This window comes from Taudactylus pleione, unplaced genomic scaffold (genome assembly GCF_031769625.1).
Source record: "Taudactylus pleione unplaced genomic scaffold, aTauple2 ptg000473l, whole genome shotgun sequence".
NCBI classification, from domain to species: Eukaryota; Metazoa; Chordata; class Amphibia; order Anura; family Myobatrachidae; genus Taudactylus; species Taudactylus pleione.
Genome location: NW_028284875.1, coordinates 1,383,713 through 1,396,949, shown reverse-complemented (window position 1 = coordinate 1,396,949; position 13,237 = coordinate 1,383,713). Strand labels below are relative to the sequence as shown.

General features: G+C 42.9%; 1 protein-coding gene across 8 annotated transcripts in view; it reads left to right on the top strand.

Moving 5' to 3' along the window:
- ARID1B (AT-rich interaction domain 1B) overlaps positions 1–13,237 on the top strand; it is a 490,367-nt gene that overhangs the window by 383,314 nt on the left and 93,816 nt on the right. The window lies entirely within an intron of this gene.

Below are 13,237 nucleotides of genomic sequence, written 5' to 3'. Positions count from 1 at the left end.
TACTTTTGTCGCAAAGTAATTGGTGTAAAGTCGCAGATTAAGCATAACGATACATGGTGCAAGGCATGGTGTGGGTCACTAGCATTGGACATGTATTTTGCTTTTTTACCCAGAATAGCCACTTAGGGCCTAATTCAGTGATGTATGCTAATGCCATCACCTCTGCTGCTTGTTTGTAAGCAGCTGATATACTATAATATGCTAATGTTGCAGCCACGGGGAGATTTATTGAGACGCCCCCCTGTGGCTTTGAAAATCAAAGCATCTGCATAAAATTTTACTGCATCTGTGTAAAAAGATGCAGCATTGGTCTCAGATCATTCGATTATTGCAATCCTGAGTAATCCTATAGTCCTGCAGAATGGGCGACGGAACTAAGACGCAAGCACCAGTGAAACAGTGTACAAAGACACAGTCGCTGGGTCCTGCATGCCTATGAAAAGGTTGCTCCTTCCCTCATTTTTGTAACCACCCCTTCCTTACCACCCACAAACTGTCCCTGACTGTCAATCACTCTGCATCTAAATCCTCTCTCTGAGCGACATCGCAGAAGCACCGGGACACATTCACCGTGCCACTTAGAGGCATGCACTGTAATAATAACTTTGGCCATCTTCGTAAATATCGGCATAGCGCATAACTCTGAATCAGGCCCTAAGTCACACACAGAAGCTATGAGGGGTATCTAAAAAGTTTCCCTATCACGGGATAGAAAAACAAATGGCTGTGAGTAGCTTATGGCTTGGAGGGATGTTTCGTCAGGATATGTTGGCAACATATCCTACTCCCAGCCAGTGTCAGTTGAGCGGCCTTGAGTTATGGAGGCACCACTGCAAAACATGTCTGACTGCGAAGCGCGTGCTGTAATATGGTTGTTGACTGCAAAAACTAAAGTGCTCTCCAGACCTCGCACCGAGCGATTTTCATCTCTATCCAGCACTCAAAGGACATTTATTCGGCAAAAGTTTCAACTGCGACGAAGAAGTGATATCATGGCTCTGACCAAGGACACAATTTTTTTACACTACTGGTATAAAAAAAACTGGTGTCACATTATGACAAGTGTATAAATCTTAATGGTGATTATGTTGAGAAGTAACTTAAAGGTACATATGTAAATAAAAGAAATGGTTTTCATAATTGTCCTATCTTTCATTTTTCTTCCCTGGAATAGGAAAACTTACTATTGGGATAGCCCACGTACATGAAATGCCAGCATCGGCAGTCAGTGTACCTATGCATTGATCTTATGTCGCATTAATAATGAGAATAATATGCATATTTTGAGAGTCTCTGGCGTGATGCTTCGCACGGCAAGTTACAAAGTATGTGGCGCCAAATGGGGCTATTTGAGGATAGTTGTATTTGAACACATTTGTCAATATACATTTAACAGTTTGTCCCGATTTTCCTATGGGAACTATTGGCATGTATGCTGGTTTCAACATGCAGTCAGTGCAGTTAAATTTGCTCCTAACTGTACACCTACATTTAACATTAGATTATAGACCCTTCAAAAAGAGAAACAAAAATGTCTAGGCCAAGAGATGCCTCTTCCCTTACATCACTTGAGCATTATGCCAAAATTCTCTCTGCTTGATTATTATTATTAGGTTATAAACAATTATATATGAAAAATGTCATACAGTATTATATTAAGGGGGAGATTCAATTAGCTGCGAAAATGCGTTTCTGTGCGTAAATGTGTGAAAAATACTTATTCTACATTTGCGCTACTTAATTAACCGCCCAGTTAACGTGCGAAAATTCTCCATAGTGTTTAACGCAAATTTCTCTTTACCACCTCCCAGGAGAAAAGTTGGGAACCCCTTTTTTTAAGGTAAAAAGGGTGGGACTTGGTTCAGAACCACTGGGACATCCTCCTTAATGGCTAATTAGGCAAAAATATTTTTTTAATTGGGCCAATAATGACGTCAGTTTTGGTGGTGAAAATATGTGCAAAGCTCAGGAAAATGGGTTAATTGATGTGGGACTAGTATATTGGGGTGCTTTATGAATGGGACAGTTGTTTTTAAGATTGCAGGTGGGTGTTATTGTGCATACACACAGTACAACCTGCACAACCAACAATATCTCTGATAGATTTCCCTTCAACTTTCAGTTGTGCAGGGCAAACGATATTGGTTGTACACACTGATGGATATCTATGATAGATATTTCAGTGAAGCAGGCTTCCGTACCCTCCCGATTTGCTCAGGAGCCTCCCAAATACCGGGTGTTGCTCCCGACCCCCCGGAAAGGCAGGCAAGCCTCCCGGCTGCAGCCTGTGTCCCCCCCCCCTGCTGCTCATAGAAACTCCCGCAGCGGGGGTGGGGCAGTGACACGATTTACTCTGAATCGCGTCATTGTGGCCCCGCCCCCTGCTTCACAATGTCAATATTTTCGGCATTGCGAAGACGGGGCAGAGCCACAATGACGCGGTCATGCGGCTCCACCCCCAATACCGCGTCATTACCCGGCTACGCCCTCCCGCTGTGCACAGACATTCAGCTCCCTCCCAGAAGGAGAGAGCTGAATGGTCGGCAAGTATGCAGTGAAGTAATCTCTTAACATGCAAATCGTGTTGGAATTGTCCAAGTTGGCCTGCATGTACGGAAGACCATAGATATCGTTATCGTCCATGCAGGAACGCACATCATTGGTCGATGTCAGGTTGGTGACTGCAAAAAAGTGTATGATATGAACGATAACGATATGAATGATATGGTTTTCATTTATATTGTTCATTAAACTCGTACCGTAAGAGGTGTATTTCGAAGGTTTTTTAAAAATGGGTTCAAATTACACAAATATTTACTTAAAGGCATTTTTCTGCACCCCCAATTTAAGTAGAACATTTATTTTGCACAAAATCACTGTCATTTTTTCGCTGTTTTAGAAATATGCATAAAACAGCCATTTGACACAAATTAAAAACCCCAAATACTTTTATTATGGCAACTAATACACTTCTATACTGGTATCTGATATCACTTTTTTTTTTTTGTGGTAGAGACAGATTTCCCCATTTATACCTACACCTTATGCGGGTAAAAAAAACAAGAATTATCATGCGATTGCCTCATCGCAACTTTTGCAATTGGATTTTGCAAGAAACAGGAACGCGCATAACACGTTAAGGGAAATTCTCACACGATGTGTGATAACTTAACACACGAAAAGTTATCGCATTTTCACTGCAGATTAAATCTCCCCCCTAAATTGGCCAATCACATGGTGATTTCAGTCAAGTGTCCTGATGTTCTCCATATATGGGGGAAAAGGTGTGGTGGCCAATAATGGTTTGATCAGTATTAATGCAGTATGTTTGTTAGCATTCATTTGCATTCAGCCTGTGTGTGCAGTTCTCTACCGACCTACTGTCATCTGGAGGTGGTAGGGCTGCTTAAGTTGGGTACATACTAGACGATATTTTGGACGATTTGACGATTTCCGACAGGACAGAACGACAAATCGTCCAGTGTGTCTCGCGCTCCTGTGAGTCGTTTGTCGCGTCTTTTGGCCGGCCCTACATGCTGCTCAATCTGAGGATGTCATTAACAGTTTTTTCCAGTGCACGGTATACCGAACAGCCAGGTGATATGTTAACATTATATAGTTAACAATCTAACCACCAAACGATGTATGGTATATCGTTCCGTCGTTTGTAAGATTGCACAGTGTGTATTAATTATATCAGTTGTCCAGGAGTTCAAGGGATCTCGCATCGTTTGCACTTCGTCTAATGTGTACCCAGCTAAAGACCAAATCCTAAACTGGATTTTCCTGTTTCATGTATACGGTCAATATAGAAAGGGATCCTTTTTTATCTAAATGCTCAGGACAGATTTTCGTGATATCTTGATAAACAGTTGATGGTTCTCGATCATGTGTTTAGCACAATAGATGGACATTTTGAACTTCTTCACCGTCTAAAACTACTAAATTGACGTCAAAACTCCAGTGCCATAGTGAAGTGATGATACTACATCTTGCTGTATTTATTGGCACTTTTGTTATGTAAAGCATGCTGTCAGGGTTCGGCCTAGGATCGGCCATTACTCACCCCAGCATCGGCTTCCCCTGATTTCTCATGCGGTCAACGTCAGGTGCGGCAGCGGGTGACGCACTGAGGATTTTGCCTTTGGTGCTCTTGGACTTCCATGTGCGGCTCCGTGCCTTGGTTTCCGAGGTTGCCGTCATGGGTGCCGCCATGTTAGTCTTTCTCACCAGACTGTTCCTTCAACCAATAGTAGTGTAGTCTCAGTCAGCTGATGCTGATCTTCAATGAACTGCTAACAGGGTATAGAACTAGGCTCTGGACACCAGGAAGTTGCCTGTGCAACGTCGTCACTACTGGTGTATGCTTGTTGTCATACCGTTCCAGGTTCCTGTTCCTCACTCTCTATTTATTGGCAAATAATATCTCAATACCACCCTCCGGTGCGTCTGGATTCGCACGTTGTGTACTCAGTACACACAACTGGGTACAACTTCGGAACCACTTTCCGGTGCATCTGGATTCACACATCGTGTACTCTGTACACACCGACCGAGTACAACCACTGAATCACCTTCTGTACCAACGTTACACCAGTCTCCACACTCCGTGCAGTCAGCGCAACCACCACCCTCCTCCAGTGCCAGCAGAATATCCTACTCCTCAGTGGATCTTCCCTCTTGTCGTTCTGTACCACTACTGCAAGCAATCCCCATTGTGCCAAATCTGTACCAAAAGGTATAGAAAAGGTATTAGTACTTCTCCAAAGTACTTCCTCTGGGCCATAGCAGTGTACCTCTCTCCATTTCCCACTCCTATCGGATACCTGACCAAAGGGCCGCGACCTGCTTTCCGGGAGCAGCTAAACCCATATCCTGCTTGAAGGAGTCACTGGTGAACACCTTCCGGCAGGTTAGACTCCGCGCCTTTGGTCAGGTCTTGTCAACATCCGATACTTGTGGATGAGGAGACCTTACATACAGGCCCCTCGCCTCCGATTCCTTCCTCAACCCGGGACCTCAGCTTTCAGCCCCTCAGTAGGGGATTCCCCGAAGCTAAGCGTGACACATGCACAGGATGCATTTTAAGTTGTCAGCATTTTTGCGGACCCCACTCCCCTGTGAAAACCAGCCCTGGTGCCACCCGGCCAGGGGCTATCTGGGATCATGGTGGGGGGGATCCCCACTCTACATGGACCCCCTCTATGGTCCCAGCAACCCAAGCTGGCAATGCCCAGTGCTGGTTCCCCCAAAACCGGGATCTTGCATAATTTTTCCCCCTGATTTGGGGTAACCAGCACAGGGAAGCACCATTGCTGGTTACAAAGAGTTGGGTACGGGATGCCAGCGCTTGGGATCCCAGTGGTCTGAAGCCCGACGCCGGCAGGGTTAGGATAATGACATCTGTTGGTAAGTATCCTAACCCTACCCCTAAATCTAACCCTCCCTCACCATACCCTAAACCTAACCTTCCCCCTATTGCCTAACCCTCCCCCTAACCTTAGTACTTACTGTCGGGATGATGGCGGCTGGAATGCTGGCACCAGGATTCTGACCGGTGTCGGCATTCTGGGCGCCAGCATCCTGACACCCGGGATTGCAAGTACCTCCCATTACAAATTAGGTGGGAGGGGCACACATATTTTTATATGATTTATTTTGGTTTTTAATAACGCCCTCAGTTTAAAAGTAATAAATAACTATAAATACAAACACATTTAAAAATATATATTTATTTCTTTATCTAAAACATGCAGAAGTAGGCAGATACTGTCCATCTACTTCTGTGACATTACAAGTTGGAGAGAAGTTGGCTGGTCTGCTGAAAATAATTGGTTAGTTGTATGGAGCATCGTTTTAGTTGGACAGACCAGCTGGATGGTTTAATGAAAGCTTGTCTGGTGTGTACTCAGCATTAATCTCTCATACAAGCATAGTTCTACTACTGCTTTCACATCTGCATAGAGATGCCAGTTTTAAATGTGCATTCCCCAGTGTAGCCATCTCCATGTTTACATGTGTTTTATTATCCCTACATGCGCTTTCTGCTGGGTACTAACACATTCACCAGACTATCAGTAAGGGAATTTCCTTGTCTGTCCATAAACTGAGCTTGGCACTCATTTATCAATTCACTGAGCTATTGTGTAACATAATGAAGCTGATGAAGGTTTTATGTACAAGGCAAAGCTTACAAGATACTGATTTTAAAAGGAGATCACTTTATGGCAGTGTTCTTCTGTCATTTTTGCTCCTGCATGCTGTTACACTTTATTGTTGGTGTGCGCAGGCCTACAGAGAACTGTTACATAGCAGTCGTTTTTAACTCATCATGAATTCAGGCCTTCATGTCCTCAAGAGACTGCAATAATTGGAATCTGATAATGGGATTTTAATTAGTCTTTGAGGTTGATGTAAATTCATTGTTTGAATCATTGATCCCAAACATAGGTGATCTTATAAGTTACACTGCGCTGGAGCGGTATCCAGTGTTTTGGATGTGGCATTATGGCGCTTTACAAGTATAATTTTGGCAATTTTAATGCCTTGCAGGGTGAGCATCAGTCCTATATGTTTTTTCCACACCTCTTCTTGTAGACAATGGCCTTATCCAGTGCTTTCATTTTTAAAGTGTGTTTCACTAGGAATTGAGCATTTTCTGTATCCATGCTTCATCTCTTGCTCATCTAGAAGGGCCTGAGTTTTGAAGTGGGTGGTGATAGAACAACCCAATAATCAGATCATTGAAAATAAAGGCAAATTTTTGGGAATTATTTGGTTTGAAGTATGATTTTATTAAATAACAAATTCACAGGTCATGAATCCTGCACATCTTTTTGAGCACTGAGGTTCTTCTCTATAATGAAATTATAGAGACTAATCAGGTTATTTTTTTTTTTTTTTAATATTTGCGGTTGCTGGCCAAACGGGGATGTGGTCAATATCCCAACTGCAGGGATTCCAGCGCTCAGAATGCCGGTGCCGGAATCATGTCACCTGTCAGAATCCAGAAGCCGGCATCCCAACCGCCGGAATCCCGAAGATAAGTAGCGAGGTTAGGGGGGGAGGGTTAGGATTAGGCACTAAGGGGGGAGGGTTAGGTTTAGGGTGCGGGGGGGTAGGTAAAGTTCAGGCACCAAGGAGGGATGGTCAGGATTCCGACCTACAGGTGTCGGTTTCCTAACCCTGTCGGGATCCCGAGTGCCGGCATTCCAGGCCCATCCCGTCCAAATGAACCAATCAGCTTCTCTTATTTATCTGCCATAGTCTTTAAAATATCAGAAGCTGATTGATTGATTTGGGCTACTACTCCACTTTATTCCAAGACTTGAGACATCTCCCCTGTAGCCCTCTAACAGCAGTAGTGATGCCAATTATTCTCTCCCCCTTCTGGGAACCCTGATGCAGCACCTATATAACATAATAATTGTGGCCACTCTCAACTTCTTTGTTGTTCTATCTGCTCTGTCTAGCCCAAAACCTTTGCAAGTGTCCCCCTAGGACAAACCAGCAGCTATTGGGCTATTTTTCTATAGCAGTGCAGTAGTGATGCCCAGCAGTATTAAAACCCTGCCTCTATAAATCACAGTGTAAATTAAGTTTGCTTTATATAACTAGGCATATAGCTATTTTATCAAGTTCATATTACCTAATGCTTGACGGAATGCAGTACGTTAGTCATGCTTCCTAAATAAGCAATACATTTTAGCGCTTAGCCAGTTGTATAAAAGAAAAAAAAAGAAATATTTATTTTCCTTGTTTAAAAGCCGTGGAATGCTCCACAGATGTAAGTTGCTGCATACTGAAACACTGTAGGCTAAAACTCAGTGAGTACAGAGACTTACTGGATTTTGTGCCAATATATTAAACAGTGAGTGATGTCATGATCACTGGGCCAAGGTAGAAGAGGGAGAAGGGGGGGATCATATCTGCTATGCATACTGGCAGGAGATTAATTGTTTGTATTAAAGTTGTGCTGAATGCCAGATTCCCCAGAATGGTATGTCACTTCTCTTTCTGATTGGCTTTTCTGTGGTTAGACCGTGTAGACACTTTTAGCACATAACATCTGACTGCAACATGCCAGAACTTTTGTCCCTCAGTCCCATGGTACAAATTATTTGTGTGCTTCTCTGTTATGAATATCTCACTGGTACGATAGCTGTCTCACTCGGGCAGCCATGAATCAGCCACCTCTTTCTTACACCAATACACAATTTCCATTCAAACAAATGCAAAAGTGGGTATGTTGTAATCTCAGTGGAATGTGACCTATTTTCCATAGGAAGTAGCAAAGACATTCAGTCTCATCTGTTCTGTGATGATATAATTAGTGTTACAGTACAATGTGAGTCTAAGCAAAGAGACTGTTTAGAGCCAGACAGGGTATAGGACCATTTACAGTGGTCATAAGCATCTGTGACCAGATTAACAACACATCATTTGGGATCTTGACTCATCATTAGTGGTCATTACTCAATTCAAACATAATTCCTTTAGAGTCTGAAGACTTTCAATAAGGAGAGCAAGGTTCCTAAGGAGCATGTGCAAAGATCCCCTGTTTTACACTGTATCAAAAAACCAGTGAATAAAAAATATGTATTTTATTGAACACCCAAAGTCCTCCCCTCCATGGTTAAATAAAAGAAAAGTCCCCATGCCCCTACCACCACTATGGTAGAATTGTAAACTGTAATAAAACAAATAAGAAGACTGAGTAATAGTTACTGACAGACAAATCCTGCTCGCAAGCTTGCAATCAATAGGGAAATAGGAATTTCATACATAGGATAAGTGCTACATATTACAAGTTGGTTCAGCCAGATTACAAAGGTTCTTGGTGGACTACATGATTCAGTTACACACCAATGTTCGCTTGTGTGAGTGTACAAAGAGACCAGACATAAGTTTTGTGTGAGCTGTGTAGAGATTTTATTGGATTGAATAGTTTAAGGAGGTTATTTGGGTAATGCAAGATTTGGTAAGCTTGGCTGAAGAGGTATACTGTATTTTTAGAGAATGCTTGGAAGTATTGAAGCTATCTTCTTTTATTGTGAATAATGGTCCTGAATCAGAGATGGACGGATTTGCAGAGCGGCACACAAGCAGCTGTGGAAATCCATGCATCTCTGATGCAAATGCAGAATGAGTTATCAGACACCCCCTTGCAGTATTTGTGATGCCAGCACTGCGACCAGATCACCATCGCAACCTGAAGCTACCAGCAGCCTGAACAGGTGCTGGTCATGTAAGAGGCCAGAAATCTGCGTCCGCCGTCGCAGTTCCTCCCAGAAAACGGAAATGACTCAGCCCTGTTTCCAGGAACGGTAGGTAACCAGCCACACCACCACTCCGCCCCCCAAACTTTTCATCATGTCAATCGTGCTGCGACTTGGGGGGTCTGCGAGCGTATTCGTAGGACCCATTCTGCACATGTGCAGAACGGGTCATGTGCAGGCGCAAACCCCTCAGCATCAGAGATGTACATTCATCATTGGATAAACATACATTTGCACTGGCAACTTCCAGGTTGTACACTAAAGGGGAGGAGAGTGTGGAAAGTCTTTTACATGTGAAATTCACTTTAATAGCAGCAGCATGCTTTAACTATCAGAGTATCGGGCTTTAAACTAAAAATGAGGAGAAAAGGGTTGAATAAATATATTTTTAAATATAGTTGTGTTGGTGGGGGTGCATGTCGAGCAGCAGGTTTACCCATGTGTTCTGATCTGTTCAGTCTCAAAGAGATAATTCCCATGGTCCTTATAGGCTGTTTTACATATTAGATGCACAAAAAAAAAAATTGGGCTCTGTAAGGTATTAATATTCAGAAATGGCAGGTAATTACAGCCAGATTACATTTGTTATAACCAAGGAACAACTAAATGTACTGCATTAAATATATGTCTGAGTTCATAACAACAGAATATACAGCTGGGTCAAACCGGTTCCTAAAAAAAAAAAGACAACATGTATCATTCATGCAGAAAAAGAAAAAAGTATATAAAAATAGAGGGGAAAAAAATTGAAATCGAATAAAAAAATCACAGTAAAAATATATAGGAATCTATTTACTAAGCTGTGTTAGGAGATAAAGTGAACGGTGATAAGGTACCAGCCAATCAGCTCCTAACTGCCATGTCACAGGATGTTTGAAAAATGGTAGTTTGGAGCTGATTGGCTGGCACCTTATCACCGTTCACTTTATCTCCTAACACAGCTTAGTAAATAGACCCCTTAATTCCTATTTCCACTTAAAATTCTAAATCAGTAGTCTATATAGACAATTAAATAGTCATATCCATAATTATGCAATCATAAATACCTTCCAATAAAGTTGCTCCTGATAGTTAGAAGGGTGATTTACTCCCCCCTTACAATAGTGCAGCACCCCCATCCCCTTGTACCATTAGTAACCATCCTCCATGGCTAGCAGCAGCTTCTGTGTGTGTGGTGTACAGTAAAATTTACTCCCCCCTTACAATAGTGCAGCACCCCCATCCCCTTGTACCAGTAGTAACCATCCTTTAGGGGTAGCAGCAGCTTTTGTGGGTGGGGTGTATAGTACAATTTACTATTCCTTTAAAATAGCGCAGCACCCCTGTCCCCTTGCACTGTTTTACATATTTGGTATAAAACTGTGGGAGACTAATTCTCCCACAGAATGAGTATAATTGCTAAATTATTAGTGAATGACAGTAACTATAAGTCAGAGATTTATTTTTTTGCAGTTCTGCAAACAATGACTCATTAGCTTATCTAACCTTTTTCATTTGTTGTATTATTTGACTGTGTTTTATTAATTACTTTATTATTTTAAATGTTTAGAAATTCATTAAACTTTGTTTGCCCAGGACAGTTGCTTCCAGCCTTAGGCATGTAGCATAAAACTTAAGCTACGTATCCACTTGCCGATCAAAATGAGCGATTGAACGATAACGATATCGTTCAATCGCTCATTAGTCGTGCACAAATCGGGCATGAAAATGTCGGAAACCACCAGCGATGCGCGCTCCCGATGGTTGTTTCTGAAATCAATCATCGCCTGAACATGCTGGTCAATCTGCCGATAACGACAGATTGACCATGTTCAGGGATGAGGGAGGGTACCTACACTGAATGACATATCGGTCAGTGTAGGCACTGCGGGGGAAGAGGAACGACTGTACGATTACAATGTTGTAATCGTACAGTCGTTCCACTATATGCTAGTGGATACGCACCTTAAGACATTACTTAACTTTATGCACGTTTAATACACACTCCATCTTCCTGTACTTCTCTGCGCATACTGTACTTTCTAATGGTATGTTTAGGCTTCCGAATTGGGTGTATCAAGTAATCTGTGCCAAGGAGTACGGTTGCATATTGTTAACAAAAAAAACTATTCCCTTTATGAAAATACATTAGACATTTTGTATTACGAAGAGAGGAAGGAAAGATGGAAAGGGCATACAAAAGTACATATAAAATACAACAATAGAAGTATGGCTAAAAGAACCTATATAAAACCTCTTCTAAAATAAATTAATATACATAACATAGAGAGTGCTATAATATTTAGTGTATAGCAATGTTGCAATATATGTATTTTCTATGTACTTTTTGTATGACCTTTACATCTTTCCTTCCTCTCTTCGTATCTCCATTATCACAGGCACAATACTAGATTATTGGTGGTATTGTGCATTTAACTGTGTGATATATACTGGATAATACATTTATGTGACCTCATATTTATGGCTCTTTAATACATTATAGTTTAGTTATATTTCATGTCATCTCTATAGACACTCAGCGCAGATCATATTCAGTATTTATGGTTGGATAAAAGAAGTACCGATGTGTCCACATTAGGGGTGAGCGGGTTCGGATTTCTGAAATCCGAACCCCCCCCGAGCCCCCCCGATCCGAGTCCGATCCGAGTCAGGCTCGACTTTTCCCGCCTGACTCGGATCTGAAATCGAGGCAAAACGTCATCATCCCGCCTTCCGAGTCTCGCGGGTTTTGGATCCTATATAAGGTACCCGCGTCGGCGCCATTTTCTCACTCGGCTGTGGACAGTGAAGAGGGAGGGTGGGAGTTAGGGCTGTGTAGTGTAGTGTAGTGTAGTGCTGCTGTTGTCCACTACTTCAAAGTCCATAGGGGCTGGCTGTGTTATGCTGTGCTGCTGTTGTTAATAGGGGCTGTGTCCACTACTTCAAAGTCCATAGGGGCTGGCTGGACTGTGTTGTGCAGTCAGTTCTCCATAGGGGCTGTGTCCACTCCAAAGTCCTGTGCAGTGTCCCAGTCCTAAAGGAGTGCTGTAGTGTTGTCCAGGGGGTGCTCTGTCCATCAGGGGTGCTCCCCCCAAGTGCTAAAAAAATAATATATTTTCTGTGTTTGTGAATTGTGTGCGCAGTAGCCGCACGTGCATCAACAAAGTAGTGCCAAGCGTGCGCCTGTGTCATAAGTAAAGGGCCGGCTGGCTTGACCGTTAAAGGGTGCTGTAACCCCCGAAAGTACACTCCAGTCCAAACCAAAAAAAAATTATTTTCTGTGTTTGTGAATTGTGTGCGCAGTAGCCGCACGTGCATCAACAAAGTAGTGCCAAGCGTGCGCCTGTGTCATAAGTAAAGGGCCGGCTGGCTTGACCGTTAAGGGTGCTGTAACCCCCGAAAGTACACTCCAGTCCAAACCAAAAAAAAAATTATTTTCTGTGTTTGTGAATTGTGTGCGCAGTAGCCGCACGTGCATCAACAAAGTAGTGCCAAGCGTGCGCCTGTGTCATAAGTAAAGGGCCGGCTGGCTTGACCGTTAAAGGGTGCTGTAACCCCCGAAAGTACACTCCAGTCCAAACCAAAAAATAATTTTCTGTGTTTGTGAATTGTGTGCGCAGTAGCCGCACGTGCATCAACAAAGTAGTGCCAAGCGTGCGCCTGTGTCATAAGTAAAGGACTGGCTGGCTTGACCGTTAAAGGGTGCTGTAACCCCCGAAAGTACACTCCAGTCCAAACCAAAAAAAAAATTATTTTCTGTGTTTGTGAATTGTGTGCGCAGTAGCCGCACGAGCATCAACAAAGTAGTGCCAAGCGTGCGCCTGTGTCATAAGTAAAGGGCCGGCTGGCTTGACCGTTAAAGGGTGCTGTAACCCCCGAAAGTACACTCCAGTCCAAACCAAAAAAAAAATATTTTCTGTGTTTGTGAATTGTGTGCGCAGTAGCCGCACGTGCATCAACAAAGTAGTGCCAAGCGTGCG